This window comes from Falco rusticolus, chromosome 3, assembly GCF_015220075.1.
Source record: "Falco rusticolus isolate bFalRus1 chromosome 3, bFalRus1.pri, whole genome shotgun sequence".
NCBI lineage: Eukaryota > Metazoa > Chordata > Aves > Falconiformes > Falconidae > Falco > Falco rusticolus.
The window spans coordinates 58,665,418-58,692,434 of record NC_051189.1 but is presented as its reverse complement, the minus strand read 5'-3'; the positions used below and the strand labels follow the sequence as shown (position 1 = coordinate 58,692,434).

At 42.5% G+C, this 27,017-nt stretch overlaps 1 protein-coding gene across 4 annotated transcripts in view; it reads left to right on the top strand.

The window, feature by feature from the left end:
• EPB41L3 (erythrocyte membrane protein band 4.1 like 3) overlaps nucleotides 1-27,017 on the top strand; it is a 145,338-nt gene that overhangs the window by 3,034 nt on the left and 115,287 nt on the right. Inside the window, exon 1 of one of the 4 annotated variants that reach the window (XM_037379465.1) lies at nucleotides 4,147-4,170. The exons of 2 other annotated variants lie outside the window; for them this stretch is intronic. The gene's annotated coding sequence lies outside the window, so the exon portion shown is untranslated. Of the gene's footprint in view, nucleotides 1-4,146; nucleotides 4,171-5,218; nucleotides 5,312-27,017 lie in introns of those variants that run through there. One more of the 4 variants, XM_037379464.1, reaches the window with a different exon arrangement.

Sequence of the window (27,017 nt, the reverse complement as noted above, 5' to 3'; positions counted from 1 at the left end):
TGGCCTGGATTCTGGACTTGACACTTCAGGTCTTGCAGAAGGATGGTGGACATCTCTGTGCACATGGTGGTTTTAGCTTTCAGGAAGATGGTGCCTCCTGTAGAGCAGTGCCTGCTGACAGCCTCCCACCGTGCTCCAGCCTCTGGAGCTCGTGGTACGAGTGCCACCTGCTGGGTGATGAGCACGATCTATATAAAATAAGTGTAATTTATATATCTATGTGTGTATTTCTATGTGTATCCATATGCGTACTATGTTCATTAAATATCGGTGTATGTTTTTTTCATAGAGATGTTCTTGGGTGAACCGATGAAACGTTGCTAAGACCTGAAGTTCCTCACTGTCGGAGGAGTTACCACAGCTTGTGTTTTGTGAAACAAATAGTGCTTGGGTTTTGCATGGCAAGGGCAGAGGGGTGATTTTGATACTCCTGATGTTTAATGCTGCCTTTGCTTTACTGAAAGCAACTGGGAATTTTCGGTTGTGTAGCTTATTGCTTGTGAGACGTGATAAGCTTTCACAGTTGTCTCAACGGTCAGATAGCAAGCAGTGGAGGTAGGGCTGTAGACCTGAAATGGAGATCGAAGAAACCAAACTCAGCTTTATGTTATGTATCACTTAAATGTTAAATCTCCATAACACTGCTGATTTCATAATTTCTCATGTCAACTGTCTTATTTCCGTAGTTTATGAGCATCCCATTTTGATATGAAAAATAGCACCTCTCATTTAGATTAGCTGAAGTTGTATAGAATTTGAAGGATATTGCTGGATGGTGTTTTCAGTTTTTAAAGAATACTTTTTCATATTCACACTTCAATAATGTTTGCATAGGAGAGTGAAATATTAAAGTTTGATTATGTCCTAGAATTTCCCTTGGCAGGTGACATCATAAATCCAAATCTGACCTCATCCCCCAGCAATGGCTTTCCAATTTCCATTAGTTTCTATCTTTCCTAGCTTGGTGGAGCATTGGCTGGGATGCTGTTTAAGTACCAGTGTGATTCAGCTGTATCCAGAGTGAAATCAGTTGCAGCATCAAAGCTTGTAGTTGTTCTGTATTGTACTGTCAGTATTAGGGGAAGATGCATAGCTCTGTTTTTTGGACAGCTAACCTCATTAAGGCTTTATTGTTTATATAATTTGTGGTACACTGGTGCCAGATGAGTCTTTTACCCTGCCTGTGGATTAGGAATGGGTCCAAGCTGAACCATAAAAGTTTTGAGGAAACTTTCAAAAGCTTTCAGCTGGAAAACCTATATTGATGTGCTTTTGTGGTAAATGGAGAAAATGTTTCACTTGGTTTTGCAAGTGTCTTCCACCACTCGAGAGCTGTACACTGGAGAGTACGTAACAGTCAGGAATGAGTTGATGGAACAAAAAGGAAGCAGTGTAATTGCAGAGTTCATCTTAAAGTGCAATTCTAGAAAAAAAAAAAAGGCACCTGGCATATCAAGAGGGATTACAAGATAAATTTTTGAGGAGGGGGACTCACAGTAATAATGTACTACTAAAGTTCACTGTTCCCCAAAACATTCACAGTTAATTTGATACTTGAAAAATTGTGATTTCAGTGTCTGGTGAAGAAGCAATTGACCCTGAAATTGCTGCCTGAAGCTGAACCAACATTTTCAGTTTCATAACCAGTGTCATGCCAAAATAGCATGTGAAGAGGAGCAGGGGGAATGAAAAATGTCTCTGTGGTCTTGCTCTAATGTATCGCTCCTGACTCTGACACAAGCAACTAGCATGTAGTGTAGGCAGTGGATGCTGCTGCAGTGCTCAAGGCAATTTAAATCCAATCCATTCATCCATCCCATCACGGCATATTGTGATTTCCTGCCCCCAAACCTTCTGAGGTGCTAATGGAAAGCTGCCCCTTATAACATGTCAAACTTCAACAATCACCTGTTCTCACTCAGAAATGCATACGCAGTACAGTCGATGGGGATGCTGCACTACTATCCCTCTCTCTCTTCCCCTCCCCATCCTAAGTAAACTATTTCAGCAGCTTTCATGCTTGAATTCTGCCTGTTTTGAGTCATTCCTACTCTCATTTTGTTCCTTCCTCCTTTTTTTGCACACCACGTTTCCTAGTGTCTCTACCTATTCAGCATCTACTTCCCTGTGACCTCTTGATCTCTCTCATCTCATGATAAGTTCATTAATGTTCCATGCCACCATTCTTACTTTCTTTAATTTGAAGTCCTGTGTTTAGTCGGATCACCCAATGGCTATTACAGTCCTTGGGAGTATCTTGGAGTTGTCTGCTCCGGTAAAGATGTCTTCCCAGTACTGTCAGCTTCCCTTGCAGAGGGAAAGGCAGGTAATATCTTGAGGGCAATCTGTAGCTGCAGTCGCACTGACAGTAGTGGTGCATGGTCTCATCTCTGGGGAAGGACTGCAGTTCACAAGACTGACAAGAGAAATCAGAAATGAAGACAAATCTTTTGCAATCTCTTCCCTTTCCTCTCCAATATTCTTCAGATGAAGGTGTTGGAAAGGCGCCTTTGGTAAAAGCAGTTCTAAAAAAAAAAAAAAGTTGCTCGCTAACAAAGTGGTAAATACATGAGTAATCATCATCCATCTTCTGCAGTCTTTCGTGCTATCTTATTAATGGGCCATGGAGACAGAGGAGGAGGTAACTCATCAGCTGTTATCTGTAGGGGGCTGCAAATTAGTTGACTGTGCCAATTATGTTTTCCTTTTTGACACCAACAGATAAATTTTTCCTTCGTATGGCAAGGTTTCTACAGGGATCAAAACCAAACCGTGCTAAGGCCTGTGCAGGTGGCTCACTGCCCTCCTACACTGCCTTGGGGTTTCTGGAGGCCAAAGTGCTGCCCTGGCCCCAGGCCCCTTTGCTGGGACCCAGCAGAAGATTGCCGAGTTGTGGCCGTGTCTGTATTCCTGAGAACAGTTGGTTTGAAGAATTGGGATGGTCAAAACATGAAATAGGAAGATCTCCCAATCTATTGCAAGAGATTTTGCAATGACCTTTGGCCTCTTGGCATCTATTTGCATGATGGTCAGTCTGGTGGTTACATCGCTGCTGGAATAAGATGGCAGCGTTTCCTTCGCTGCCACCGCCTTCTCTCCACTGCAGGCTCCAGCACTCTCCTCATCTGGTGTCTCTGCACCCAGGACTTTAACTTGCAAATGCAGTTGGCTTCTCTGGTCAAAAGAAGAGCACGCCTTCTGCTGCTGTTACGTGCACATGTGCAATTTGTTTGGGTTAACCCATAGCAACTGGCATTTTGTTCAGATGTCTTTGAAGCATTCCCACTCCAAAGGAGTAATAATAAGAGAAACCACCAAACAAAAAGGCAAAGAAACTAATGCTGAGTTTGTTAAACATTTTGGAGCTGTTGCCGAAAGAAATCAGTGCTGAGCCTGGAAAAGCTGTAAAATTCATTCTTTGGCTTTTTATTAGGAGGAGTGACACTGGGTTTAGTCACCTGGACACTGTTTGAGGTCCACATCAAAAAAATTGTTACTTCAGCTTGGGTATTGTTGACAGTTTGCAGATGTGTAACCATGTGTAGATAGCTGTGAGGTGGGCTGCAAGCCCCCTTAATTGCAAAGAATAAATTATCAATTCCCCATCCTTGATTGAGAATTCTGAAGATGAGCAGTTGCTGTGGCCTGTGACAGTTTTTGACTACTTTGCCGAATGTTAAATCTTCTCATCAAGGATTTAAAAATGTCAGCAGTATGAGAAAATAATATACCTTTTCTGTATGTGATGTTGCCCACCTGTTACAGCCTGTTGGGGGTAGGTACAGTAAAAGATCTGACTTTTTAAAAAATATATATTTTTCCCCTCTCACAAAATCTTCCTTATGAGGGCAGTCTTGCCAGAGCTTTCTTAGACGGTAATTATTGTTCTTTTATTAATATGACATTGCTATTGTGCTGTTGTTTTTTTAAAGTAAGTTAGAGTTGTGGGTGTATGTTCAGTCCATTTAATGAGTTATCTGAAACTATTCTGTAATACAGACTTTACAGAAAACAGTAGTGTTGTAGTGTACATTGAAGTGTACATTGAATCTCAAGAGTCTTTTTTTCTTTTTTTTTTCCCTATTTTCCTGCTGATTGCTGTAACCATGCTGCAACGGTGGACTTTGCAAACTGGAAAAATGGCTGCCTCCTGGAATATGGACGATTTTGGTGAGTCTGCAAAATGAGTTTCACTTACTTGTGCTTGCTTGGGAGAAAGAGGTGGAGTATTATTTCTTGGAAGTTGGGCTTGGTGAAAGCTAAGTGTTTTTATGGTGTTGGTTTTATGGAAGCAACAGGCAAAACTTACTGAATTTCAACTTTCTTTTTTGATGGAGTAGGTTTTTCTTATTCTGTTTTATTTTTGGCAAAGGTGAAGGAATTAACACGCAGTGGATTAATTTGAAATAGTGTAATTTTATGAGATTGAGTGTTATTGCTTTTGTAATAACTTAAATTACTTTTCTGTAAGACACACTGTGAAGCAACAACTTAGAACATTTTTATTTTTTATTCCTGGCTTATTCAACAGAAACAGTTGTTTCTGTGAATAGTTCAGACAGAAAATGATTAATTCATTGGATGGCTTTTCAGAAAAGCTCTGTGTGGTTCTCTTTGCTTTTCCTAATACCAGTGTTGCCTGTGGTGTGAACTTTAAGAGATGATGCGTTGATGGTGTGTTTGCGTTAAATATTGTACCAGACTTTTCTGTGAAAAGAATTTCCATCCCAAGTAGTCTCTGGTGAGATCTTTTTTCTTTAAATTAAAAGCGGGGGGGGGGAAGGAAAGAGAGGCACAGAGCTCTTTCAGGGTCATAGTCTTTACTGGTGTGCAGACAGCTGACCTGCAGAATACCAGTCTAGGAGTACCTGCTGTTGCTCCCTGAGGAGGCGGCTCTGGCACTTTGGACTTTCAATTAAAGATGACTGGACAGCTGCAGGGAAAACATTTGCTGCAAACATATCAGCCAGAGATCTGCTCCAAGAGGCACAGTTGGAGGTGGCGGTATTCACCCAGTGTTGTCTGTAGGAGTAAAGCTGCCTCTGAGCACTGACTGGAGGTGGTTGGCAGCTTAGAAGCCTTGGGATTTATCTCTGAGCTATTTAGACCTAGCAGGAGTGACTTGTTACTACTAATAGGCTCAATTAAGGAAAACAACTTGCTTCACCTCTCACCTGTGTGGTGGCAACCTCCCTTATGCACAGCCGTAAGATTTGAGGGAGAAGGCAAATACGGTGTGGGCATGGTGTTGGCAGCCCGTCCTGTCCCAGGGAGATGCGAGTGTCCCCATGCAGTGGTGGTCCCGTCCTGGGTAAGGCATGGGAGTGCGTGTGGGGCTGGGTGCTGGCTGCTCTCTGACAGATTGCAGCCGGGTTTAGCTGGTGCACACCTCTTCGGGTGGGGGAGGGGATGGTGTTTGGCATCACCTCTCCCCCTCTCCTTTCTTTTCAGTCTCTTGAACACGCACAATCTATGGCACCTGCGTCTTGCAGTGATGCAAAGAGCATGAGACCAAAAGATGGTTCTTAAACTTCAGAGTTTCTTCTCAGACACAGCTTTGGAGAAATCTGAGATGAAACTTGATATTTTGCTTTTGAGCGTTTCCAGAGTATTGCTGCTTAATCCTTTTTATTGATCCATAGCTTATGCCGGAAAGCTCTTGTCTCAAGGCAATATTCAGAGTCCTGGAGGATAATGGCACTAATCACATTTCATATGACCTTTCAGGCAGGATGGAACATCTGTTGCGTGGCTGCATTTTCCTCCTCTCTTAGTTCCAGTTATATACCTTTTATTCCTCAGCAGTGTGGCTTAGGAGTGCAGTTGAGAAGCGTTCTGTATGACTGGTATGTGGTAATTTGGTAGCTGGGTAGCAGTAGGGTCTGTAAGTGAACTGCTGCTTCAGATTGCCATGCTTTGATGTGCTAAGAAGTCTTGATCAGCCTGAGAGAGTAATAGCTCGTGTGCCCAGGAACAGCAGCAATGCATGTTTACTGTGATGGACATACTACCCAAAATTCTTTGAGTCTGAAAACTAGCAGAGTGCATTTCTCATGGCTTTGCTTCAGCATGTATCTTGCTTTTTTTTAGCCTATTTTGTAATGTATGTGAATAATTTGCTCTTGTGTTGCACCTATATAAAGAGATGCCGCTTTAATGTCTGGAAATGCAGTAATATGAGTGCTGAAGTGCTGCCATCACCACAGCACATCAGGGGAAGTTTGATGTGATCACATGGGTGAGCATTTCCACCCAAGGTTTATTCTTAGACTTATTTTTCACTTTCACTCTGGTTTGATTTTTTTTTTTTTTTTGGCAAATGCAGTTAGCAAAGTTAAAATCTGAAACAGTAATCTAAATCAAAGAGCAAAGCGTACTTTGCATGAACAGATAAATACCAGAGCTAAAAGTATAAGGAATTATTTCATTTCCTTCCACTAAAAGAGCAGAACTGATGTCACTCCAGACTCTTCCCAGCGGTGTATGGTGGAAGGGCAAGAGACAGTGGGCACCAGCTCAAACAAAAGAGGTTCACACTGGTTACAGGGAGACAGTTTTTCACCCCAGGGACAGCTGGCTGGCCAGCCAGGGGCACAGGTTGCCCAGGGAGGCTCTGCCGTCTCCATCCTTGGGGGGGTTTCAAGATGTGACTGGACAAAGCCTTGAACAACCCAGTTGGATCTTTTAGCTGGCCCTGCTTGCAGCAGGAGGCTGACCCAGACACCTCCAGAGGTCTCTCCTAGCCTGAATTGTCCTGTGATCCATTAAAACCCACTTGAATTTAGAGGGGCCTTCATGCTTGGAAGAAGAGTAGAGTGGCAGGGTCGTAGAGGTGCTGTGATAATGGCAAGGCTGGTGGTGGCTGTTGTAGCAGGAGGAATGCAGCATCTGCCTGGGCTTGTTCTGGAGTGCCATCTGGGGCCATCGCTCAGTGTTTGTTGTTTTGGTTTTTAATGGTGCAAAGCAATTAAAACCCACGACTTGCTGCTTCTGAAGTGCAGCAGCACATACATTCTAAACTATACGCTACTTGTTTTACACCAACAGTAGCTGTATTGCTAGTTTCCAAAATTTCAGAAGTAATCAGTTGACTTTTGTTTACAAGCCTCACCTCGTAGCAGCAGACTTCAGGAGAACTAGATTCTTCACGTAGAAGGCTTCCAGTCTTTGGGGTTTTTTTTTGTGTAGCTTGTTTGTGTTTTGTGTGTTGTTTTTTTTTTAAGCGTTGGGCTATGGCTATCCCCAGCCCTTCAAAAATATATGTGGCAGTGTGAACAGGAGGCAGATTAAAATGGGTGGTTGGTTGGACTGAACAGGAGTCAGTTCCCTAAGGCGAGCTAGGTGCTCGGACTGAACAGGAGTCAGTTCCCCAAGGCGAGCTGGGTGCTTACGGGTGATGATGTGAAGCCTAACAGAGCTCCTGTAGAGGGGGCGTGGAGAGAGAAGTGGTCTAGATACCAAGGCAGCCTTGCAGGGTGAAATGGGTGAGCCTATAAAGAGAAGCGTGAGCGGGGTCAGAGATGACCACAGTGGCTTCTGAAGGAGCAAAGGGCTGCTGATGGTTCAGACACCCCCCTACCCTGAGTGATCCTTTGTGTTTTTGGGAAGAAAGCCTGCAACAATGGAGTTAGTCCGGGGGACGCTTGAAAGCAAACTTAAGAGTATGCAAAGTGCACTATTAGTAGGATGTAGCTTATGAACGCACAAGTGAATGAATTTGTTTAACCTGATCTCAGTTTTTCTGTTGTATTTCTGGTTCTGTTGGCTTGATTTTTCTTTCCTCCCGGAAGGGAGTTAATTTAATTTACAGATTGACTCTCCTTCTTTGTGTTGGGAAGCAATACAGGTGAATAGGGAAGGGTACAGTTAGTAACTCCAAGTGAGATTTCAAAGGCTTTCACTTTTGTGCTTTTTTTAGCACTGTCCTGTCTGCTTCCACCCACATAGCAAGTGAACTGTAATTCTTGCCTGTTGTGCTCCAGCTGTGGTCAGTGTGGTTAGTGGGTGAGGTTGCTATGCCACAGTGTCTTGTCCCTTCCATATTCAGAGGCTGAAAGCCATCAGGATTATTGCTGTGAGAAACTAAAAGCTTTAGATTTTAACCTTAACTTTACCTTGACTGTAACCACGCTGCTCCGTGTGCCTGCACAGTAACTATCTTCAGAGTTACGTTGACGATGCTATCGTGACTTTGTCTGCTTTTCCTCCAGCCTCAAATACTACACTGGGTAATTTGATTTTTATTTTGATTTTTTTATACGTATGCAAAGCCTTTGTATTTCTGCTTTTCTGTTTTTTCCCCTAGCCGTTCATTTTCAGTTGTTGCATGGATAATAGTGCTGATGAACAAGTATTTAGCCTGACACATAAAAGCATAGCTGTAAAGAAAATGAAGCAGAGAAAATTACAGTGGCAAAGGTTCCTAAATTATAGTTGTACAGGCAGATTGTGATAAGGAAGTAGTTAAACATTACTATTTAGTCAAACCTGCAACTGTGGCTGGTACTTCGATTGTCTCCTCCTTTTGCTGACACTCAATTTGTGTGGTTGGTGAGATACTCTTCCTGCTAATAAAGTCCCTGTTTTATTGAACTTTTGGAAGCTTTTGGAAGTAAATGGGTGTGTTTTTCTGGTTTTAGGTCAAGTGCCAAACAAATGCTAATTATTTTCAGATTTGCTTTTAAAAGAAATGTTAGGTGCTTGCTATACCCACTGCTTAAAAAAAACACAACACAAAACCAAGACACAAATTGATCCACCCTTCTGAGAGTGCATACATGTTCTGTTAGGTGTATTGGAAAACATACCTAAGGTAATAGGACTGAACTGGGATATTCATAAACAGAAGTATTAATGTTTGAGCTGACTGTACGCTGGCTACAGCTGGAAAGCCTGCTGCTTTTATGGGAGCAGCGTGTTTGCTCGCAAGCCCCGGGTTTGATGAACAGTGCAGGCAGATGTGAGCACTGTCTTGTGCATGCTCTTTGGTGGAGTTGAGCACTTGCTCATCAGCGTGGTCTTGAGTACAAGCCCCGATCTCCTAGCAACAGAAATATTTGAAGACCTTTGCTCAGTTTCAAAGCATCACAGCAGTAATCTGTGAGACCCTGGAGACCAGCTTTCATCCACAGGGATGTGGAACCAAGCAAATGTGATGTGTAGAACTTCCATGGAAATGAGGAGTAGAACCCTTTCGGGGAAAACTTGCACCTTTCTTCATAGGCACTGTATTTTTCCTTCTTGGAAGTTGCTGTTAGGATCTGAGTTGGTGGTTAGTAATAACTCCCTTCACCTCCCCTCCCAGGTGATTCAGAAAATGTCCTAAGGCAAGTTGCATTACTGTGGTTAATTTTGTTTGAGCAGGATGGGTCCCTGTTTGTGAGCAGAAGGTGGTACTCTGTGGTAAAGCTAACTGCCTTTGTGCTTATCTTAACCTTGATGAAGCTATTATCATAGGTTTGTTAGGAAAAGAGTGAGGTGAAGGCAGCGGGCCAGACTGAGCAAAGGTTAACAGCCATAGCTTGGCCGTCAGCAGAATTGTGTTGCTGGGAATTGCATCGGAGGTTTTGCACAACTTTATTGTCTGCTTGGCTTTTAGCTGTTTCTGCGAGCATGTCCTTCAGAAAGCTAAGGAATGGCCAAGGGTTGTCCACCTGCGATTTCTGCCTGCCCTTTGCATTGAGGAGCCAGTCCAGAGCGTGGCCAAAACCCTGCAGAAGTGGCAGTTGTTTGTGGTGGAGCCTGAGAGAAATGGATTTCTCCAGTAACTGTGAGGCTGTTCAAGTTGGATCTTGGCAACTTGGCACGCTCTTTTTTTTTTTTTTTTTTTTTTTTTTTAAATAAAACATAAAAAATTCTTTCTCACCAGAACAGTTGTACTGAGGTTTGGTGTTGCATCCTATTTTTAACACCAAAGCTCGCTTATCTCTAGTTAAACATGTGGTATGTTTCATTTGGGGAGAGATGGCATTTTATCAAACACCACAAATGAGCTTTCTTGTTAGAACTAATTCAAACCAACTGAAAAAGGATTCTTCCTATTTAATATAAATTTATGTGTGCATGGTTCTCATAGTCAGAATCAGTAGAGCTTGTTGTCAAAATAGAGATCACTCAGTCGTCGTTCTCTCAACCCAGCATTATGTTTGTCATATGGTACTTAAAAAATCCTTATGTGCCTAGCTTATCCCAGTATTGCAGGTCTTTTGCACCAAGCTCATGTTATCTGTAGAGGAATAGAAATTCTTCTGAAGTCACCCAGTTTTAAAGCCTGCCTCTTTATGCAGAAAGATAATTGCTGGCCGGTGTGTGTGTTTTGCAGTAGCGGCAGTCACCGCAGCAGTTTGAGTTCTGTCATGTTTATGCACGGCCAGACATTGCCCAAAGGCTGGTAAAAATTTGCTGCAAGAGCTTTTATTTTTCAGTCTTGGGAAGTGGGCTCCATCTAGTGTTTAAATTTAAGATTAGGCTGGACGCCAGTTCCTTTGCTTGAATGCCCTTGCAGTGTGGATAAAGGACATAGAGGAGGAATTGGGATAGGCATCGCTTTCGTTGATGATTATCTGGAATGAGACGGTTCTCGATACAGTCAGTATGGGAATGGCAACCTGAAGCACTCTGTATGTCTTGCACATGCACTTGAAACTAAAATAATCCTTTTATGAAATGGCACATGGCTAAAAAGAAATTAAACCAGCATGGCAATTATGTGATCCTGGAATATTTTGTGGTTAGCTCCTATATATACTCTCACACTATTTGATGTGGCATGTTAGAAACCAGCATGTTCATCTATAAAATCAGAATTAGAAAGCTAATTGTGGAGTTCTTTTAAGAAGTAATAAACTTTGAAATGTGGACTGGATATTAATATCCAGTCAACAGAATAGTTTTCCAATATGTAATGCTTCTCTAAAGAAAGCGTGTGGGATTCTGCACTTTATTTTTACTTATGTTTTCTTAGTATTTCAGTTTTTGTAACACATAATCCTCTGATAAAGGGTGCTTCTTTTTTTTTATTACTATTAAAAGGGATATCAGATTTTGGTCTGATTTAAACTAATATAGAAAAGTATTTGATAGTTACTGTCTCATGTTTCTAGTGCCCTGATGATAAATAATGCTGTGAAACAGAAGACAAGAAGCATGAAGAAAAAAAAATTCATATGTTCAAGGTGGTGTTAATTAATCTAAGCAACTTCTATTTTTTGTTGTTGTTGAAAGTGGATCAAACTGGGAAAGTTTAAGTACTTAAGACAGATCACAGATTTGCCTTCTCCACTGACCTTTTACAGTCCGAACTGAAGAAGCTGGGACTCCGCAATGTTTAGTTGAGGGCACAGCAGCAAATCTGCAGTGAGGAAAACTTGTACTGAGGACTATATTCAATAATCGGTACAGAGAGGTTTTGTCTAGTTGCATTTTTTTTCCTCTAATTAAAGGGAGATTTGAGGCCACATTAACAAACTTTTAGCCAGAGCTCTATGGCACCTTGCAACCATGCTTTGAGACTGATGAGGAAAGAGGCAGGCAGGCACCGTGGCCAGGATGAGTGTGGCTGCATGCCTGAGCCACCAGTCCCTGGCTGCGCAGGGACACTGCAGACCTTTGCTGCAACTCAGAGGCAGGGTGGGGATGTGTGACTTGCCCCTGTGGTCACTTACCTTGAGGGCTGGGGGTTGAAGAGCTGCAGAGGTGCCTGCCCCTTGCAAAGGCGGAGGGTGATCCCCAACCCAAATCCCAATATAGCTTTTGGCTGGTTTTCTGCCAGTTGCTGGAGCAGTGTAGAGCAGGGGCTGGGATCCAGTCCCATGTCTCTGGCAAAGAGCCCGTTGTTTTTTCATCTGTGAAATATTTGGGGTCTAGGCTTTCCAGTTGACACTTGTGAGCTAGAGTGTGGACAAAGTTAATGGGAAACATCTGGTGCCAGGAGGGAGCCGCGATGGCTGCCTCGGCCACATGAAAACAGGGAGCTGTTGCAGCAGGGTGCTGGGGTGCCTGCATATCTGCAGCGCGGGGCTCGGGAGCAGTGGCCAAAGAGGGCACCCGTGGCAGTGGGATGTAGGCAGTGAAACCCTGCAGAGCATGGGGCACATGCCCCAGAGCCTCCCAGCATTGGACTGTGCTGCTTCATTTGGCAAAGGAAGGCAGCCAGCAGTTGTGTGGGGGTGCTTGAGTATGTATAGGTACACATGCTTTTTTGGCAACTCATAGATTATTATTTGGTTTTGCTTTTGAGCCACTGGTGTATTTGGCAACCTCTAATCTTCCCATATAGGCGTAGACTTAGTCTGTCCACCCCACAGAGACAGTAGTGTTGGGGTCGATCTGCTGGCTCATCTGGACTATTTTGCTATTAAATACAGTCTTCTGTAGGCAAAAAACCCCACCCATTTCTTTATCTGTTGCATTTTAAAAAAGCCCAAACCCACAAAATGCATTGTTAAATCCAGTTTACTTTCCCGTATTAGTTAATTTCACATTTCTCTTGGAGTGGACAATGAAAACAAACCTAAGTTTGTGTTACCTGAGGCCTCTGGGTCTTCCAGTGATCCGATAGATCACTAGATACCCTGTGGTGTTTGTTTTTTTAATTACCTATTTAGAAGCAGTGGCTACACTGCAGTTTCTAAACAAAGCTTGGGTATACCTCTGTTTCCCTTCAATCCTGTAAAAACCCTTTTCTCTCTTTAAAGAAAATTGAATTTTGTCCAAATCTAAACTACTGCTAGGCCTTTAAAACCTATTTGTAAAGCTACAGGTCAAAAAGGCAGGGCAATATTTTCCTTTGTGGAGTGCCTGGTAATATGGTGCTGTCAGCTCAAACACTGCACCACCTAGAAACTGGTTTGCATAGTAGCCCACGGGGTACTTCTAGCTGAGGCTAAAGCTGGTGACAGAGGCCTTACAGGTGGTTTTTGTTGTCACCCATCAGGCAGCGGGATAGGATGCCTTCCTCATGTTCTTGCTTTGAATCTGTGAGAGGTGGGCTTTGAATCCATGCTTGCCATGTCTGACACCGCTGGTGGTCACGGTGGTGGTGTCTCACGGCAAAGGGAGCTGGCTTGCTGTGGCACTGGCAGGGGTGGGAGGGTCCCCGAAGAGGTGTCCCCTTCCCCCAGTATGGCCCTACAGCACAGCTGCACCAGCACCTCCCAGCTGTGTCCGAGATTGCTCGTGGTGAAGCTCAGTGGAGGAGGGACAAACCTCAGGAAGGCTGGACTTGGTCATGGTGCCGAACTGCAGGCAAGGAGGTGGCGGCACCAGGGGAAGCTCGTAAATAAAGGGTGTTGCTGTGTCCACCAAGTCCCTCTGCTGAGCATAGAAGAGCCTAAAGTGACAAAGCAAATGCCAAATAATCCCTCTGCACTTCAGAATGGCAGAGTTGAGGGTAATCTAGAGGAGATGCTTTGCTGCACTTGGGAAGGCTGTTGCAGAGTTTATGGCGGCAATTAAGAAAAGCATAGTCTTGAGAACGTGAGGTTGGAAAGGTGGTTCTGGCACATGAAAATCAGGTCTGGAGCTTTTTGATCGCTTCCGTTGCCCTATTAGAGGAGGAAAGTGCTAAAATAGAGACAGGGAGTGGAAAAGAGCAGAAGTGATTCATGGTTTCAAGTAGTGCAGATCCTGAAGATGATGTAATTAGTACTGGCCTATTTTACCTGAAAGAAAAAGAAAGCTATAAATAAAGGGCAGGGTGGGGAAGGACAGGTAGAATATTATGAAGAAATGACTATTTTGGACTCAGTATGTCCAAGTAAAATTAAGGTATAAAATCATTTATGAGCCATCTGTGTTTTCTTTTGTGGTAGAGGCAGCAGATACACAATGCACTGTGGAAGTAGATAGTAAGAGCAGGTAGTTGGCATCAGCTAATTGAAGGGCTAGGCAGTGTATTTTGGGAGAAAGAGAATATACTAATGCATCAACTAACTAGATGAAGGCTGCTAAGAAGACAAGACCCTTAATTTAGATCCGTATTTCAGACCATGGTATGGTCTGCTCCTGAACATTACTCTGCGTGGTGGGCACAGCACCCGTGTTGCTGTAGACGTATGTTCACCTCTTGCACATCCATCTTTTCCCCGTGCAAACTTGAGCCCGCTGGTTTGGGAGCCAGACTTAGCCGGCACTTACAGTCTTGCATTGGTTCTGGCTACCTGACTTGAACTCCCTTCCCTCTCTGCCAGGGACTGATGTCTTTGGTAGTTGCCTGACCCATTGGGTCTGTGCCACGGTAGCATGTGACGTTGGAAATTTATGAGCCAGAAACTTGCTGCTAAGAGGCTATTAATTTAAACTAGAAGAGGAGAAATCAGGAAGGCAACTTCACTGTCCTGAGTTTGAGAGGATTGGTTTCACGGCTTAAACTGTTGCTTTTGTCACTAAATTACTTTTTTACTTGACGAAGAGATGGTTCTGCTAACATCCTTCCATCGTAATATGCCCATAAGAAATAACAGTGAACATCATTGTATTGTAGCTCTGTTCTCACAAGTTCAACATTGTGATTTTCTTTTGGTTTCTTCTGTGCTTATAGAGACAGTAATTGTTTCTGAAGGAAAGCTTGCTCTAATTTGTAGACGTTAAATTGGTAAGAATTTGCTTGCTGTTGCTGATGTAATTTCTTGTTTGTCTGACCTCATTCACCTAGCATTAAAATCATATTACTGAATCTGAGTTTAAAAATTGCTGTAGCTAATAGGGAAAACCTTTACTTTAAGTGTTTTGTTGGCATGATCTAATCTGTATCCTTAATGTCCACTGTGGGACTGGATCCAGCTCTTCAGTGCTGACAAGTGCCTTTTAGCCTCACTTACTTATTAGGTGGAAAACAATTTAAAAGCTTAGTTATTAATGCCACTTTTTATAGGAGAAAGTAATGAAATTGCCCAGTTTGAAGACACAAGTTATATAACTTAATATCTAATCTTAAATAGCATTATTAAAGCTAAATGCCCACCATAAAAATAATTTGAGGTTCGTTTTGTTACAAAACCCAAGAAGGCGGCTTTCTGACATAATACCTTGTAATGCAATGGCCAAAAAAATACTCTCTGCCTATGGGGTACTTTGCAAGTTACACGTAATCCAGGCTTTATTAGCTTGCTCTGCCAGACTGCCTGCCCTTGCAATAAGTGTCCCTCATGCTTGAAGCCCAAGCATGTTTGCAGCTTTTCTCCTTACGAAAGTAGGTATGAGGTTAGTTGGAGTTACTTGTGATCTGATTGCTTTGGAAGTGACAGTATAAAACTGGATTGGACTGGAGTATGCAGTAATATTTGCAATGATCTTTTCCTTCTTCTCTTAAATGTCTGCTTTGCTCTGACATTACAAAGCAGCAAGACCTACCTGAAAGCTTTTGATTCTAGAGAAGCGGGGACATAATCTTAATTTCTCAATTAAAAGGTACACATTCTCACATATCAAAAAATGTTTTATAACTTTTTTTAGAACGCGCAATACACCGTTGAATTCCTGAAGTTTCATTTTTCTTGGTAATTCTGCTTAAGGGAAGAAATGGCAGCTGGTCAATGGTGGGGAAAAGAACGTGCTGAATTAATGTTGTGAGAGGGGAAGAAGAATTTCATTAATACCAGGGATGATTTTACTTTTTGTTTGATTTGATTGCTTTCACGCTTTGATTTGCATCAGCATGCAAATATTTCTTCCTTGCTGTGCTTAATGTTGAAAGAGATAAAATAAAGCAAATTACAAACAGAAGCGGTGAAGGCAAATCTTTTTATTCCGAAGGAAAATATAAATGTTATCAGTACAAGGAAAAATTAAAAAAAAAAGTACGCTTCTCAGAAAAGTGCAGCAATCACAGAGTTTTGAATATTTAAAGATCAATTTTGTCATTACATCAAACTAGCTCAATCAGAGCAGGAAAAATGCAGTATTGATAAATGGTGCTTCTGAGTGAGATATTTGAGATGGTATTGTCACCAAAGTGTATTTATAGAGCTCCCAGGAGCTGTTCAATACTAACTGCGCAGGAGTGGTAGCTTTTTACTTCCTGGTTAGGTTTATTTTACCTGCCATATTCCAACGTGGTTTTTGTTTTTGCATAGGAAATAAACCATCACTTCTGAGGTTTTTTGGAAATTAGGATGTTAACATCTGTTCTGAAATGCACTGGTATTTCCTTTTCTGGAAGAAGAAAGGGTGGGGGGAAGTATAGAGAAACTAAAAGATCTGATAAGTTAAAAAAGGAAGACTTGTATGGGAGAATTGCTTCATTTCTTCCTGACCTATATTAAATCCTAATATCTGCCACTTTATTGTTGAGATAAAATAATCTTTTTATTATTTTTTTAAAGGAAATGTTCCTTGTAAAATCCCTGAATGCACTACACCGCAGATCAGCCTGATCGATAACTTTACATATGTTGTAGTAGTATTTTGATGGCTTTATGCTTAAAATTTACGCTTAAAATTTAGTGTTGCTGGTGCTGTAGTGGTACTGCTGTGTGTATTATTGAAATGGCTTGCTGCAACATCTCCAGTGTAAGGGAGGAAAAACAAAAGGAGGGAAAGTCTTGCTTGAAGCCTACCGGCAAGAAGAGAGATAAGAGAAGGGTGTGTGTAAACAGGGGTTGCATTCTGGAGGTAAAGCAGAAGATGGAGAGGTCATCAAGAATTTTAAGTTAAAATAGGCAATGTTCATGCACACACTACACATTTGCTTGAGGCGGAGTATGTGAGTAGTCTCATTAATGTCAGAAGGCCCCCTTACATGTTTGAAGTTGAGCGGATTTATAATTGTGTGTTGGATTATGTCCCAAGTCCATCATGCAAAATTATTGCTTCCAATAAATTCCTACTGCTTGGTGCAAAAAAAGAGGAAAGAAAAATCTTTGAACTGCCTATTGTACCACCAGAAAAAGGAAATGATGAGACAGAATTTGGGAACCCTTTTATTGTCAAATAAAGGTCTCTCCCCTGAAGTGTACCTGCGACTCCCCAGTGGGGTATTTTCCAGCTGAGGTCTTGCCATGGGTTTGCCTGCCCTCACCTTGCCATGTAACTTGTTGCAACGGTTAGATGCTTTTTTTCCCCACCCTGCCACTTACAGATGTCTCCTTTGGATCGCTCCCACCACCACCCCACCTCATCCTTCTCTGCGTGATCAACTGCTCTTGACCTCAGCTTGCTGTCCTACACGGCACCTCACTGCTGCGCCCAGCACCGGCTGGCTGTCCCTCTGTGCCCTCCTGCCGTGCTGCAGGGAGCCTGGGTGCTTCTCATGGTGCTCTCCTTGCTCCAGCAGGGCTCTGCCTGCTGCCTCACCCCTGTGCTGCTTGGCTGCTGTCCTGCTGCTGCCCTCAGCCCTTCTGGTCACCTGCTTGCCCCGGGCACCTGCATGGGGTGCCGGACTGGTCAGGCAGGTGGCTCTCTGCACAGACGTGCAAGCGGCTGGGTCACTTATGTTTCCCATTCTTCCCTTGAATCCTTCTTTTTCTAATTTAAATGCTACCTTTGCATTTACCAGCTCTTTTCGTTTGTCTCCTACTGGTTTTTGGGGCTCTCCCAAAGCTGAAACAGAGGACTGCAGACCTGTTGAAACTTTCTGACTGAAATCAAAATGGAAAAGCAAGGCCCAGGGCCTCAGGAGCAGCGCTAGAAAGCTTGTTTCTGTTGGGATACCTTATTGGAATGGGTCTTTTGAATTGATTTAGAATTTTAAAAAAGGGTCTGAGAAACTTTCCTTTGAAAGCCTTGCAGCTTCTTCTGGTTATAGGCTGAGAATTGACTTTGAAGTATCCCTGAAGTGGAGCCATCTGGCTTGCTATTACTGTCTAGAGTGGTCACCAAAGACAGCTTTTGCTGTTTAACCTCTACAAAATGTTCCCTGCCCTTAATGAATATCTGATGCCAACCCTGGATATATAGATGATGTCTCATGGGGAGAAGGAAATCATTGTAATAAGGTTATTATTTTGGCTACTAATTTGTACTTTCCAAATGTTCATATTTACTGGAAGGTATTTTTGTTATTTCATTTTAATGCAGTTGGATTTGTTCTTAAGTCTGGGTGCAAGAGAATCCTTAGTTTTCTGGCTCATTGCATTTATTCTGTAAATATTTTTTTCATTATACCACATTTCTCTTGAGTTTTTGAATATGAATACACTGAAGTATAGTGGCTTAACTTTATATTATTTGTTTTGCCTATGTAACATGTTAGATAAATGCACCTTTCAGCCATGGTGGGAGTACTGTGCTTTGAAGTGAGAATTGTACTTTGGCCAGTAACATAAAGATCTACTAGCGTATTGAATAAATATATTGCAACTACTGATGACAGTCTCCTCCTCCACCTTCTCAGGAGGTGCTGCTTCTTTCTCTTACACTGGTTTGCTTCTGGAAGTGTTTTTTCTAAGCATGGTTAAATGATAGCTAGTGATGGGCCGGGTTTTATTTCAGTCACCGAGGGAAATGATGCTAACATGCTGCAGAATGTGTCTGGTAGAAACTGCACAATCATTTTGACTTTTCTGGATAAATTAATTCTCCTATAGTATCATGTTTCTAGCTTAGAGCTGTGCTTGTCCAGCATAAGCACAGCCTTTCCTCGACTCCTGCCATCGCTGTCTCAGGTTTGTGGTCCAGCTCCTCACCTCCCTCTTCTTGCTCTGCCTCCACTTGGACAATTCTTCCAGAATGACAGCTGATAAAATACTGTATAGCCCTCTTCCCTTCAATGTTTTCTTCTTTTTTTCTGTTAAACAAAAAAGAAAAATCTTGCCTGCTACCCTTCTCTAGATTGTCCTTTCCTCTGGCTGCTGTACAAAATATATCCAGAATAGCTGTGAAGTTTTCAGGCCAGTACCTCAAATTCAGGGAATGGCTCTTGTGAGCTTTTTTATTTTTCTTAAAGCTGTCTTTTGTGGGAACATCCAGAGAAAAGCAGTGGCTGCTGGTTATGGGCTTGCTGGGCATCCATGGGTTTCTCTCGCTTGCTCTGCTGTGGGCTGGGAGCCACCTCTGCCTCTGACCCTACGCCGCTGCTGTGAGCCCTGCCTTGAAGCAGCACTTGGGAGGGATGCAACTGCTGCTCCTTCATGTGGTGACATACCTCCTCCTGATAATGAAAGTAATATAACATAAACAGGCTCTTGCATAGCAGAGAATAGCATTTTGCAGTTATTAATCAAATCCAGACATCCTTACTTCCAACAGCAGGAGGCTGGGCTCTTGGACCCGGGGCAGAGAGATCTTTTCTGCAGTCTTTGCAGCTTCTTCCATATGCTTTCCCCATCTGAGGTGGTGTGCTTTGAGTCTAGTGATTTATTATTGTTGTTGTTGTTGTTATTATCATTGTTTATTATTAGCTAGAGATCTGTGAGGGCATTCCTCACCCTTTGGGGTAGATTGTACTCTGCACGAAGCTGAGGGACATCCTGTCTCTTTTTGTGAGTCTCTGAGAAGGTAACAGTTCAGCAGAGCCTGGTGGTCAGAGCAGCAGCAGTCGATGGGAGAATGCCATAGCAGCACTTCAGACACTTGAGAAAATAATCCCAGTTTGCTGCTGACTTTCGCTTTCCCAGGATCCTGTCCCCAGAGACCCATGAGATCCTGGGTGATGTCTACGGCCTCTTGCCTGGCAGAGCAAGCTCATCTCAGTAACAACCATCTGGGGGGACCACTGGGAGGGAATCCTGCTAGCTAATCATCAGTCTTCAGCATCTCTTCAGCCTTGTTCTGAGCTGAATATGGGAGTCAAAAGTAGCTGTACAAGCAATTTGTAAAAAATATTTTATGTGAGAAGTTCTGCCAAATAATCTATATTTTGCCTATTGAAGTAATTCTGGTGAGTTTGGGGTTTTTTTGCATTCACAGCGTGAAGTTTACTAGAATTAAGTAACTTCTACTGAGCTGGTTTGGAAGTTCTGTGATAAGACTACATCTATGTATATTAAATAATCAAATTCAGTAAGAATAGCTCTTCATTATATCAATTAACTAATGGTGCCTTTAGATTCATATGTTTCAGAGCGTTTAATGCATGATGCAGAAAGAAGCAATTTTCTAGCTTGTCTATTTGTTTGCTTACAAGCAGTTTCTTTAACTCAATGTTGAAACGAGTTTTTTCCTACCTAGCAAGACATATGTTGTACCAAGAGGAAATGTAAACAAATCATCAGTTCATAGAGTAAGTTCACTGATGTTTATTTTTTAAAGTGTTTCTTCTTCCCCCACCTCCCCTCCCCCTTTTTTTTTTTTTTTTTTTTTAAAAAAAGTTTGTATAAGGCAATGCATGGCAGAGAGATTAGGGTCTCTTACTGCTTCCTGAATCCTCTCCCCTGCCCCAAATTTATAAAACACATGCGTAGTCCACCAGACGCTTTGGCAATTATCTTAGCAGAGGTATTGTGCAGGTTTCTGCTTTGCATTTGGTGGATGTCACCTATGGTGGCTGCCGAGGAGAGGGTGAATGGGGCGGCTGGTGGTCAGTGGCCTTGGCTATCATCGCTAAGGGACGGAGGGAGGAATGCTTTAGAAATGCCAAGTGAGTCCCAGGCGCTGGTGGCCTTGCAGGGGAAGGAGGCTGCCTTTATTCAGCTCTGCAAATACTGCTGAGAGTTGTCAAAGTCTCCGAAGCTCAGTAAGTTGTTCTAAAAACTATTTAACTCTTACTGTGAATATTTGGTAGAAATGTAGCTGTTTGGGTGAAAAAAAGGCAGCAATCTATATCCATTTTGTTCCTGAATTAGGCTCCCCAGGATTAGGATTTTTGTTGTCTTTCCTGATTTAGAAATAGTCACCCACCCTCTTTGCAAGTGTAAATTGCTTTCCCATAATGAGATCAATGGACCTTCACCGATTTACAGTAGTAGAGAATAATTTGGCTCATTACGCATTTGATGAGATATGAACAGGGAGGCTATCTTTGCATGGACAAATAGTAAAATAAACATTAGGACTAATAAAAAATGTCATATCCTCCACAGCTGTGTTCTGGCTATGTATGTAGGGAGGTGCCATTACATATGAGTGGGACAGATGTATCCGTGGGTCATTTCCATGGGTCACCCAGATGAAGGCTTTTTTCTCCTTCCTACTTCTGTTGTGCTAAAGTCTGTTTTAAAAGTCAGTCAAGGTGGCAAGAGGCTTGAGTTTAATCTTGGATTTAGCAGATGTCCTGGCAAAGTGCAGCTGCTCTTCCCACAGGCATGACTGATTTTTTTTTTTATTTTTTTTTTATTTTTTTTTTTCCCTAATGGAAACACAAATCCTAATGAAGTGTTTTACAGTTGTACCAGGCTGACATTAAGGGTGGGTGTTTAGAACCAAAATCGGGATTTAAAACCCAGTCTGTTGTTCCTGTAATCTGGTTGAGCGATCAATCACCCTAGGGCAGCCAGCTGGCTATAGGCAAGGCTTTTGCATTCCTACAGTTTTGATGCAGACCCTCAAAACCTCTACCACTGTGACAGGTCTGGCAACTGGCTTGTGCTGCCTGGCACTGTTTATCCTTTGGGAAAATTAATAGTGTTTCCTTAATTTTATTTTTTGTCCCAAAGAAGATATGTTGCAATGGTATTTTCTGTGACATTGATAAATGATATGCATTCCATCCCTGGTGATGTGAATTCTGGAAAGGGAAGTGGGAGAAGAAGATAAAATTGATTGTGAGATGTGAGGAGTGTACTTGAAAAGTTGTAATAAAAAATGTGGAGGTCATCTTCTTTAGTCTGCTTTAAGAGTTAAATTATTTTTGTTTCTCAAGTTTATACATATCTCAGAGTAGTAATGAATTTATACAGGAAAGTGAATTTTGGTGAAAGACTGCTATTAAGACTTTTGTAGAAAAGTAAATGTGAAAGAGCTCTGCTGCTGGCCATGGTTACTGCATGTTCTTTTCCAAATACTTTTTAAAAATATTTTTTTTTCCTTATATACAAATATTTTCCCCTTTATGTAATGCTGTAATGACTTAGATGATGTTATATTTCTCATTTAGTCACATCTTGCATGTAGACTTTTCTGGACTGACTTCTTGCTCTGTGTAATACAAGTGATGTTTTTATCAAGCACATTAAGAGGAGCGGGCAGAAAATGTCCAAAGGGATCACCTTTTACTTACAGATTTCATCCCGAAAGTGTCAAAATTCGGAGTGCTCTGAATTTTTCATTCCGTATATGCCATTGGTGAGTAGGGTTGGGTTATCTCTGTTCTTAGTAACAGCAGAGCTCTTTACTCTTGTTTGGTTTTTTTTTTTTTAATTATTTGATTGGTTGGTTTTGGTTGTTTGTTTCTTTTAAATAGTGAAGAACTAAATCATGCTTACACTGCTATGAGGCAATGTATTTTATACACTTTGTGGGTTAGGAAGCACTCAGGAAAACAAAGATGGCTTTGAGGTGGAATAATCCTCCAGCCTCCTACTCAGGAGGCTTGAGTTTAGTCTCTAGGCTACACTACTTCAAAATAACCCTTTCCCTCCCCTCAGTTAGTGCTGATGACCAGACCGGAGTGTTTTGGCTGCTCAGTGAGGCCTCCCTGCCATGAATCGGAGACGTGTTCTCCGGTGGCTGTAACCGCGGATGAAATATCTACGATGGCGCAGCAGCCCCTCCACGCCTGGGGCTGCCTGCTGCGGGAGCTGTGTTTTGTTTATCCACCAGCTGCTTTGAAATGGCTTGTAACGGCGCTGGAGTCTCTGCCACTGGGCTGCGGGAGGGATAATGTATGAACCTGCTGTGCTTCAAATCCAATGGTGGTGTCTCTGTAAATCAGAAACATTAACTTGCTTAAAATGTACTGTATTTTGCCATGGTTACGTGGTTTCATCTGGTGTGGGATGCAGAAGTTGCCTCTTGTCCACTAACACCAAAACCTTCTTCTGACACGTTGCCATGATGCTTGTGAGAAAAACACGTCTGCAAAAATGGCAGAGGTCCTTCTCATGCGACAACCGACGTGGGGTTGACTCCAGCCATGGGTGGCCCCAGGGCTTCCTGAAGTAGGTGGGAGCCTCGTGGGCTGTCTGGCTCTTGCAGAGGTTTTTCATTTATGCCATAAATTTCAGTCTTTGGGCAGGACCCTATTTTGCTGTACATTGCACCAATTTCAAACTAGAGTGGGAAGTTAAGGTTTTGGGGTTTTTTTCCCCTGCCAAAGGAGAGGCCGTATTTCACTGGGAAGTGGCAGCAAAGGTTTTCAGACTTCTTTTTGGTTTTCATAGGAGATGCAACTGGACTATGCTGCACAATCTTTTTATTATTTTTTTATTCTACCTAAAGCTTCCTTCTGCTGCTGATAGTGATGAGGGGAGTAAAATGCAGATCAGCCAGGACAAATAAACCCTTGCATTATTATTTTTTTTTCCTTTTTAGCAGTATGCTTCACCCCCACAGATCTCATTTGTTTGCTTTGCAAGTACAGAAATAGAAAAGCTCGTCCCAAGTTCTGCAGGAGGTTCATGAGTAGGGTGAATCAGCTTCCCAGTACAGCACCTATGTCCTCAGCAGTGTATTCAGGAAGCGTTCCAGCATGGTGAGGACACTGAAGGGATTTTGTGTGGCATGTTCTCTGAGCAGCTCTCAGGGAACTGGAGCTTCTCTTCCTCTTCTGCTGTCACATATGACTGGGGAGGTGAAGAAGAGCTCTTGGGCAAGGGGCTCCCAAACTGTAGTGCTTTGGGAGGTTAAACCTGTTACCTTGAATTATTCTCAGAAGCTACATAACAACTAACACAAATCTGTTCTTATCTTTTGTGATGAATGGTGTGATCTGAAATTTCACATGATAATTGAGTGGCTGTGTTTCTTGTTGTTCCTGACAACTTCCCAAGCCCAGGCTGCTCTCAGAGCACACTGTAGTCCTCCAGTCTTGAAGTTCATCAGCCAGTCCATGCACCTACAACTTAAAACTATCACAGGGCTTCTCAAGTAAGCCAAAAACATAAAATGGTTGTATATAAGAATATGCGGATTAGTTTTGGGAAGGCAATAAGCAGGGTGTTAAACATTTTTAGTAAGATCCATAGGTCCATGGACTATTATACCTTTTTTCTTTTTCTTCTTTTTTTTTTTTCCTTAATACCTAGCTGATGAATTACAGAAGTAATTCAAACTTTGTTTTCCTGTTCTTTTCTGCTGGCAGCTGGCAATTCTTTCACTGTGATGCATATGAAATCACAACTCGCCAAGGCTCCTTAAAAATAGGTGTGCAAAGCTCTCACATTGTGATGTTCCTCAGGGTTTAAGTCTTTAGGTTGAGAATATGCTGGTTGAATATGAAGTCGTTGAGGACTGTTGATCTGAGAAGCCTTAGAAAACTTTGATTTTGTTATTTTCAAAAATAAATTGCCCTCACCACCCCCCCTAACTGACTGCTCAGAAAGTCGTTACTCTATTGCTGCTTTTTATGCCCTTTGCACAACCTTTCAGAATCATGTGCTCTAGAAAATTAAACTATGAAACAGCCTTGACAAAATCTAATTGAAGGCTCAAATAACAAAGGGTACAATTGTAATGTTCTTGCTGCTAATGAAACGCAATTTAACAAGTCAGTTCAATAACTTGCTTCTAAACCCCAGAGTAAAGTTTCATTCAGTCAAATTTAAGCTACCCCGAGCCTCGCAGATGAAGCAAAGACCATGTTTATGGCCCATCTACACTGGGAGCCAGACTGTCAACGTGGAGCCCTGCCAGCCCGGGCCAGATGAGAATCTGGCTGCACACAGAGAGCATGAGATCTGTGTTTTTTCACAACTAGCTTTTTGACCCTGACATCCAATCCAAAAACCACAACTGTAGCTGAATTGCTAGCAAACAGCAATTTTTTTTTTTTTTTTTTTTTTGCACGGTAGAAATGTATGTCAAGCCCTAGTGTGTTCAGGGGGTCTGGGCAGCTTTCCTCATGTCACTTTAGCAGAGGCCTAGATAACACATGCAATCACACCAAAAACCCTCTAGGACAGTAGCACATGCAGCTTTACTGCTTGGGAAGCAAAGCTGGCCAGAGCGGGTACACAGGGACACGGTTACAGTATTTTGTCTGATGACGAGCAGAGCTGCAATGCTCTTGGCGTGGGCAGGTGATTACATCCCAGCTGAGATCACCAGCAACTATTTTTGTATGGGGCCACACGCTAACCTTTCTGGGGAAGAAGCCAGCCACGTCACTTACTGGTTCAATTAAATGTTGTAGGAACATAGATGGCAATTAGCATCTTAGCATCATTACATTGCTTCAGTGGTGATGGATGAAGTGATTTACCTTCCATGAACTTTTTGCTTGAGAAATATTCTCTCTCCGTTGTAGGCAAAGTGTCATTAAACAGGAATCCCGAAGGGATGAGTCAGCTAAATCTGTTCCTTTCTCCAGCTTCCTGCTTTTTCTTCATCTTTCATGTTTAATATTAATTTGATTCTTTCGGAGACAGCCATTTTAATTGATTAAGTAGACCCGAAAGGTTGGTGATGTGTTGCCAACATTTTAAACAATATGTTCCTTCAAAAAATCATCCATCAGCTTCGTGCTCTTTTCAGAGGACTGGGAAAAAAAACCCTATCAGTTCTACATCCTTCATCTCATTCCCGGAAAGATCAGTCATTCCTCCTCGTTGTATGTCTAGTTTAGTACTCCCTGGCTTGCATTGTTTTTTGTGTGCCTTCATGTGAAGGTAGTTAATGTTCCTAAAAGCAATGCTGGAAGAAATGTATCCTGTTCCTTCTGCGGGAAGGTGATTTGGGACCTTTTCTAATGAAGACTTCAGGAGCAGCGTTTGCACTGCATTGCTTGGGCTGCCCGTGAAGGCAGTGGATGCGTATCAGCTCCATGACTGAGCAGCAGCCGGCTCAGTCCTAGGCTTGAACATAAGCTGTTAAGAGGTGTCCCAGGATTACCTGCCAGGTGACTTTATGCTCCAAAGACTTTTTCCGCTGTTAGGTGTGATTCCCGTTCGCTGTTAACAGTGCTGTGCAAAGGACTGAATTTTTGAGGAGGTGCAGGAAGGGAGAGCCACAGAAAGCTGCATTAGTGGACTAGGAGAGAACCCTGTGAAGCTTGGCAAAGAAAAAAATGCAGAGTACTGCACCTAGGAGGGAATAAACCTAAGCAGCAGCACAGGCTGGAGGATGACTGCCTTAGTAACAGCCTGTGGGGAAGGACGTACAAATCCCTTTGGAAAAGCTGAGCGTAATTCAGCAGTGTGCCTTTAAAGCAGTGAGGGCCAACCATAGGGAGAGATAACAGAATCATTTAGGTTGGAAAAGACCATTAGGATTGAGTCCAACTGTAAACCTAACAGTGCCAAGTCTACCGCTAAACCATGTCCATGATGATTAAAAAGAGCATAGATGGCATGTGAAGAGAAGTCCCCTCTATTCAGCAATGGATGGGCTGCATCTGGAGCCCTGTGCCCAGTTTTGGGTCCTGGTCCCATGGAAGAAAGGCTTTCAGTTTTAGAATGAGGATTATCAAGATTGCAAGGATGCTGAAGGACAGAATGATAGACCAAGAGAGGAAGGAAGCGTAACTTTATCCTGGAGAAGGAAAAATTGAAGTGGGATCTTATGCATGAATGGTTTGTAGGTAAAGTGGGGCAGGCTCATCTTGAAAGTGCGTGGCAGAAAGGGGAATTCCTGCTAGGTGTAAATAAATAAATTTCACAGTAAGGATAATGAAATATCAACACAGGTTTCCCAGAGAGTATGCAGACTTTTTATCATTGAAGATACTCAGAACTTGACAGAACAAAGGCTTGAGCAACCACATCTAACTTTGAAGTTAATCCTGCTTTCAGCAAGAGCTGGGACTTTGTGACTTTCAGAGGCCTCTTCCACTTAGAATTATTCAATGATTCAAATAATCTTATGCTTTATAAGATTTTTATTTGTAGTTATTTCAACTGATAGTCTGATGTTTCTCATGGGAAGTGTTTTTCCACCCATAATTACTCCCAATTTGAAACACTTGGGCTAACCCTTTTATCCAAAACGAGCATGTGCCTCACTTGGAGTGGAAGAGAAGGGATTTGTTTTTTCCCGAAGCCAAAATT